The sequence below is a fragment of the Triticum dicoccoides genome, chromosome 1A (assembly GCF_002162155.2).
Source record: "Triticum dicoccoides isolate Atlit2015 ecotype Zavitan chromosome 1A, WEW_v2.0, whole genome shotgun sequence".
Lineage (NCBI taxonomy): Eukaryota > Viridiplantae > Streptophyta > Magnoliopsida > Poales > Poaceae > Triticum > Triticum dicoccoides.
The window spans coordinates 29,734,966-29,742,468 of NC_041380.1; the positions used below are offsets into that span (position 1 = coordinate 29,734,966).

General features: G+C 46.4%; 1 non-coding gene across 1 annotated transcript; it reads left to right on the top strand.

Moving 5' to 3' along the window:
- The first annotated feature begins 1,656 nt into the window (after window positions 1-1,656).
- On the top strand, window positions 1,657-1,730 carry TRNAE-UUC. The gene has a single exon. It is a non-coding gene; the product is annotated as a tRNA-Glu (tRNA).
- The last annotated feature ends 5,773 nt before the right edge of the window (window positions 1,731-7,503 follow it).

Below are 7,503 nucleotides of genomic sequence, written 5' to 3' on the forward strand. Positions count from 1 at the left end.
CTTTCCCCTCCTCCTCGCCGCTGCCGGAGGCGGTCGCCGGGGCCCCCGCGCGGCTGCCTATGAGGGCGGCGGCGAGGCCTCTGGCCACTCCCTTTCGATGGTGAGGGCCCGGATCTGAGGCGGCGGCCTCACTGGTGCGGACGGCGCTCCTCCGGCGGCGGGGAGTGCTCGTCGGTGAGGTTGGCCGGGTCCCCTCGGCTGCGCGGGCAGCGAGGTCCCGGTGGGCGCTGGTCGTGGCGCGGGGAGCCCCCGGGCTCCCCTCGTCAGATCGGAGGCGTTCTGGGCCGCTCGTGACGTATGACCTCCGGCCGGCCTGGATCTCCGGCGTGTTCGCGCCTGCTGATGCTGTGGCTGGTTCGGAGGTGGCGGCAGGTGCTTGGCCGGGGGAAACCCTTGGCCGCCGGTGGCGGTCACGGCGTCGATGGCGTCCCGGACGCCATTCCCTCCTTGGTGGCGGCGCCGAGGCTCAACTTCCCCTGCCTCCCCCCTTCCCCTGCGCCCGGATGAAAACCCCAGCCCCGGTGGCTAAGCGGCGGCGGCGCCACAGCGTCGTCACCTTCTTGAAGACGCCGACTTGGGCATGGGGATGCTGGGCGTGCATGGCAAGCTTGTCTGGTTCCTGGTGGCGGCCCGTCTGATCTACTGCGTCGCAGCTCCGGGCAGGTGTTTCTGTTTCGTGGCTGCGATGCTCCTCTTCTGGTCGTGTCTCCGATGGGGACCTCGCCCTTCCTTACCTTGTACTTGCCGTGGTGGGGCGGTACTTCATCTCACATTGATGGCGGCGGAGATCGGCGGCATGGCGCTGTGGAGGCTCGGCGTCCGATGCGCGAAGATGGACTCGCGCAGGAGGAGGTAGCTGTCTGGCGTCATGGTGACGTCGATGACAGAGTGGCCAGACAAGGTAGAAGCCTCAATATAATCTGAAGACGGACCTGTGGAAGATGGCTGCGACGACACACGAGTGCGTCTGACCGGATTGTGCCCCAGACCCGGTATGTGGCTCGGCTGGGGCTTCCGGCTTTTGATGTTAGGTTTAGGTGAGTGGTTTGGGTAGTGGCTCAGCTAGCATCCCTTCATCATATGGATAGGAGTAGGGGCATATGTTGGCAAGATGATGGATTCAGATTTATTGTTTGTAATATTTTGTAAGGTCCTCGAGAATAATCAATAAAGTGGTCGTATGCATATCCCAGATGCAAAGACCGGGGTCATCCTCCATTTTTTTTAAAAATTGAACAGACAAACTGAGAAAACAGGGAAACATCGACATCGCCCACACAGAACGAAAACATCAGCAAGCATCCTTACTGACATGAGCCTAGAGCGGCGCCGGCAGCTCCCGGCCGTCTCGCCCGGCTCCCTTTCCCCGTGCCGCACCCTTCTCTCCGCCGCGCTCAGAATACAAAGGGAGGCGGCCGTTGAGACCGGAGACAAACCTCCAGGAACGGGAAGAAGTACCTCCGGTGAGGCCCGACTTGACGGTGCCCGGCCTGTAGGCCGGCGCTCACTCCAGGGACGGGAAGAAGTAGCGGAGCACCGCCCGGCACCTCGCTCCCGCACCACCAAACACGCTCTATCCCTTCGTCAGATGTGTCATCAGTGATCAGTCCAGGTTTACGGGCTTTAAATGGCGTACACATCAAAATCAAACACAAATCCATTGTCGTCCAGCCCGGTTAGGATACCTGGCTTTCACCCAGGCGACCCGGGTTCAAATCCCGGCAATGGAGCTTTTTTTATTTCTTTTTCGTTTCAATTTTTTTTTACTACGCCCAAATTGCTGCCCTTGTAGTACTCCCTCCGTTCCAAAATAGATGACCCATCTTTATACTCAGTATAAAGTTGGGTCATCTATTTTGAAACGGAGGGAGTACTAAATATTGATGCTAAGTTTAAACTTGACCTTCTTCCCTGCTTTTTATTTTGGCTATACACAAACTGCAGCAACTGTGCCGTAGGATGGCAATCCAACGACAAATCCTAGAAAACAACTTAATTCTCAGCTGGATCTCACCTTCCCTCAATTCATAATTACCGACGATACTATCTTCATAATTGAGGGAAGGTGAGATAAGCCACCTCACGAAGATTCTCTTGACCGTCTGATCTTTTCTTTGATGGCTGATAGTCCTTTGATGCTCAAGTCGTAGGTAGATATAAAAGGGGAGGGGGAGTGAGAAACCCTAGTCCTTGCCTCCCTCCATTTCACCCCCTGCCGCCGCCACATACGCTCCTCCTCTCCTCTCTCATCACTCTCACGCCCCTCCTCGCCGGGATATCTTGATGCATGCGCCCGTGTCCCCGCCTCTTTCCATCCTTGGCTCATTGCCTCGTAAGAGCGCTCACATGTGTGGCGACACGCAGATGTTTCGTGACACTAACAAGCGAGAAGGCGGAGGACTCCTGGGTTCAACCTCGGGGAAATTTGCGGTGACCTCATGTGAGGCCCAGGCCTCCTCCTAAAAAAAGGTAGTGGCACTGACAATCTCTGTTGGGTGTAGTACAGATGCACGGTAAGGAGGACCGGAGAACCTCCCCTACAAATAAGAAACGATGGCAAGGATCCAGGGCCCCTCCGCGGGCATTACTGCGACGATAATGGATGGCCTCGGGGGAGCGGACATGTGGCAACCAGGTTGCTCTTTGCTCATTCCTGGGAAAGTGAGCGTGGTGGCACGAGTAGACTTATTGGCTAAGGCGACGTGGGGGAACAATGGATGAAGGAATACAAGCCCAAGATTGTCAAGGTATACAAGTGAGGCATACTAGATCCTTGCCATCGGTTCGTCTTTGCAGGGGAGGTGCTCTAGTTCTCCTTACTTTGATCTGTACTACAAACCCAAGATTCTTATATCTATGCATTCACGGCGTTCCTCCCTTTTTGTAATATTTTTTCAAATCAGGATTTTGTCAAATTCTCTCGTGAGCAATAGTCGCACAATGGGTGTCATTACATGCCTATTAGCAACAAGTGTCAAGAAAACATTAGTCTTAGTCATGCTTATGTCGTAGGATTGCAATCCAACGGCAGATCCTAGAAAACAACTTAACCCCAAGCTTGAGATTTTTCATAATATGGAATTACCGATAGTAATAGCTTCCAAATTGACGGAAGGTGAGGTAAGCCACCTCACATAGATTCTCTTGACCAGTCGATCATTTCATTGGTGGTCGACAGCCGTTTGATGCTCAAGTAGTAGGTAGATATAAAGGAGGACGTTAGAGACCCTACTACTTATCTTTCTCCATTTCACCCCATACGCCGCTGCCAATTGAGCTCCTCCTCTCTCATCACTCTCATGCCCCCCTCCCCGTCGGGATCTCTTGATGCCTCCGCCCATGTCCGTGCCTCTTTCCATCCTTGGGTTCTTGCCTTGTTAGAGTGCTCACATGTATGACGCTACGCTGATGCGGTTTCGCGGCGCTGGCAAGCAAGGAGGCGGAGGACTCGTGGGTTCAACCCCGAGGAAATTTGTAGTGGCCTCATGTGAGGCCCAGGCCTCCTCCCAGGAAAGGTAGTGGCACTGCGATCTCTACTAGTTGTAGTACAGATCAAAGTAAGGAGAACTAGAGCACCTCCCCTACAAAGACGAACCGATGGCAAAGATCTAGTGCCCATCACCGGGCATTACTGCGACAACAGTGGATGCCCCCGTGCGAGCGGAGATGCGGCAACTAGGTTTCTCTTTGCCCATCGCTAGGCAAAGCGAGCGCGGTGGCATGAGTACCTGACATATTGGCTAAGGTGCCATGGGGAACGGGGGAAGAAGGATTCCCTCTAAAGTAGGTTGACTACAATGGGCGCTTTGGGCAGTCGTTTGTCCCTTCCGAGGCACTACCAACAGCATGGCCTTGCATCCTCATTAGTTTAATTTGCCCCTTACCTTGCCCCTCTGGATCATAGAAGCAAGACACTTATAAGGTGGCGGCCAAGCTTAGTTGATTCATGCCATGGTGGCAGCCAATGGGGGTTTAGAGATTTTCTTGCTCTCCTCTCACGCAATTCATGCGTCGGCAGGGAAGCAATGTCGGAGGTGGCTTGTAGCAATGGAGCGACCTCAGAGTAGAGGCAAGAAGGTCTTGCATGGCAGTCGATGCCCTGTCTGCTTTCAACATCTCTAGGTAACATTGAAAGCCCGAGGGAAACTTTCCTATATTATTTCATAATTCATAGGTCAAAAATCAACTACCCTTTTTCCGCAAAAAAGATTCAACTAGTCTTCATTGATTCAATTTGTATGCATATATTTTGTCCACCGGACCTTGGTGAGATCGCATCAACCATTCTCCTCGTCTCCAATACCATGGTAGTTAACTAATTATGTTCCCTTACCTTTCTCCTTCCTATTTTATGGAATGTCTTCTAGATTCATCATAGGTTGTATCTTTTTCATAATTGGCATGCATAAAAAATCCCCATTCAAGAAAATATCCAACAAATTAGTAATGGGGCCCATGGAATTTGACCACATGTTATGTAGGGGGGTATCTAATAATAGAACAATTCTTAATCTGGTTCTAGCACTAATTCACTTTCAATTTTTCACCGCTCTAAGTGTACAATGAATATAATTAATACTTCATATAATAACATTGGTACCTTATGACTTAACATCCTGACGCTTAGAGTTGTAGGGTTTTGTATAACTATGTGTGGCCTCTGTTGTCTTTATTAATTTAAAGTTGGGTTCTCCTTGCGCCTTTCATCTAAAAAAAGTTGTAGGGTTTCCTTTAGAGTCCGTGTCTGGCAATACATAATTGTGTAAATGAGAACATTTAATAATTTCACATATCATCCTTGTCCTTAGATGTACTTGTGTTATTCAAAAGGAGCACATTCATCGGCAACAAACACTAGTGATATTTCATCTTCCGTGTATGATGTGACATACTAGATTGAATGCAAGTGACTTATGAACACTAAGATATTTTTATTGTGTAAATCATGTCAAATTTTGTGTGAGCTTTAGTACCTGTTTCCAAAAAATAAATGAAGGTAGTGGAATTGTGTTAATTCAAACCCATGACATTCTTGTAGTGGGTCGTAAACAAAAATATATGCACTTGCACATCATGAAATGATACTAGTTTCTTGAAATATAATTAAGTCAAACATGATAGAAATGATGAACATAACATATGATACAAAAAAGCATTAAAAATTTAAATGCATACTAGATTTAAGTGAAATTACAAACACTCTCTAATACCTCTAGTGATAGAGTAGATCTTCCAAACACTCCCTAATATCACTAAATTCTTGACTATATTTTCTATTAAGGATGTCATACTCTTGGCTTCCCATCAACTTACAATTCTCATTGGAGAGGTCATAAATTTAAGGCATGCACAGGTGAGATTCTTACACTAATGGTCGATGACCAGTTAATGCATATATAGTTGCCACTATCTCTACATCAAGCCATTTGGAAAGAATAGACTCACATTGAGCTTAAACCTTTATATTATGTAACAATTAACAACCTTGAGTAAGTACCTATCAATCTCTTTTTTGTCATCGCCGTCAAAATCATTGAAGGAAAGTAACAAGCAATTTGTGTGGACAAAATGTAAGAGAGACATAAGAGCATTAGGTAGCATACAACAGTTATGCATGGTCCATCTTTCACCATTCTTGGCCCATAGAGTTGAGCCCTAAATCCAAGGGATCATGCTATGAGCATTACCTTATGTGCAAGAAATTCTCCTTGGATGTACAAGGTGACGTTTTCCCCTCCATCTGATGTTAGTAGGCTTGTAAAACCATTTAACTACTCTGGCAGCGGTTGCTTCACTTCAGGTGAAAGTAACCCAATATGCAAAATCATGGATCTTTCACAATAGTAATGAAACATTTGATTGTGATGGGATCAAACTTCACATATTCTACTTCAAGTGAACTTTTTCCATAAATTTGTAGTAGCCTGCCATCTTAAAATTTCTTCTATACTAGATAATTACACTCCGGTTCCCTTATATTCAAAGTGTTATCCAAAGGAAATCTGTCTATAATAAAATATTGCCCTCACTTCTGCATTTTTGCTCATAAGATCGGGAAAAATGCAGGTGTTATTTTATCTCTTGCAATTGATTCCATTAGTGTGTTGCCTAATTAAAAAATCATACCCACTAACCTGGAAGCAGTGTGACCTAGTGAAGTTGCCAGCACCAATTTGCTTGTTAGCACTATAGCCAGGAGTGTTGGCAAATTTTTTAGGTCACAGACCTTCCATGTTGGTGGGTATAATTGGTCAATTAAGTACTACCCTAAAGGAACCAATCGTAAGCGCCAAAAGCACATCTCCATTCTTGCCAACCTTATGTGCCAAAATGCAAAAGTGAGGACAATGTTTTACTATAGTTTGATTTTCTTAGGATAATACTTAGAATGCAAGGGGAACGGAGTGTTAAAGCTACCTAGTATGTAGGGAGAATGTAGGATGACAACCTACTCTAAGTTCATGGAAAAAGGTTTACTTAAAGTACACTATGTTAAGTTCGACCACATCACAGCCGAATGTTTTATCACTACTTTGAAATATCCGTTGGTATTTCACACTAAGTTACTTCCACTGGAAGTCAAGCTACCACTGCCATGGCCATCAAATTGTTTTACAAAGCTACTATCATCTAAAGAAAGGTTGAATTTCAACATCCGCATCCAAGGTGAAGCGTTTATTTTGGATAGTGGAGTGCTCACGCCAAGAGAAAGAGTGCCAGTCTAGCACTACATTTTTTAGATCTCTCTTCTTCGAGTTTGAGTATTCCTTCATAGTCTACCTCATTTTCCTTCCAAACTTCCACATCATCATGGCCAGGTGCCATCTTCCTAATTCATAGCCATTAATTTATATTGTTTCTGTGACTTCTATCTTTTCCTCATAGATTTATCCTCTTCTCTCTTGTTCCCTTTTATTTTGATTCATCAAGTAACACTACACTAGATGATATGACTTCAACTCTGGGTACCAACATATAGCTAACTCTAGTTCCATCAGGGTATTTAATATAGCAGTGTCACACTAAAAAAACTTAAACCAAGGTCTATCCTCATAATTCCAGACTTAACAAAGATGACAAGCCATATGTATTAACTTGTGCACATGCCTCCTTATGTGTAAGCTAATCATATCCTCCGTGATGCTATGCACCTGTATTGTAAATCTCTAATTCTAAATAAAGTCAGTAGAGTATTAATAATTGGAGAGTAATAAAAGGAACCCTGATCACCCTTCCCCCTAAAATTTCACTCATAAACCATTTTGAGGAGGGGGCGTCCCTACTTTGGGGACCTCTTCTTTTATGGACACTACAACCATCCCCCGCCCCCTTAACTCATACTATTTTTTCTCCGTTTCACATTAAAAGGGGTAAAAATAACGGACGGCGACCGACTAGCTCCAGCGGCAGTCTCTGATGAGCTCTGATGAAGTCCAAGGGTAGTGGCAGGAGGAAAATTTTCATGGTGGTTAGTGGCGTTTGGGGTTAGGGGAGTGATGAGGC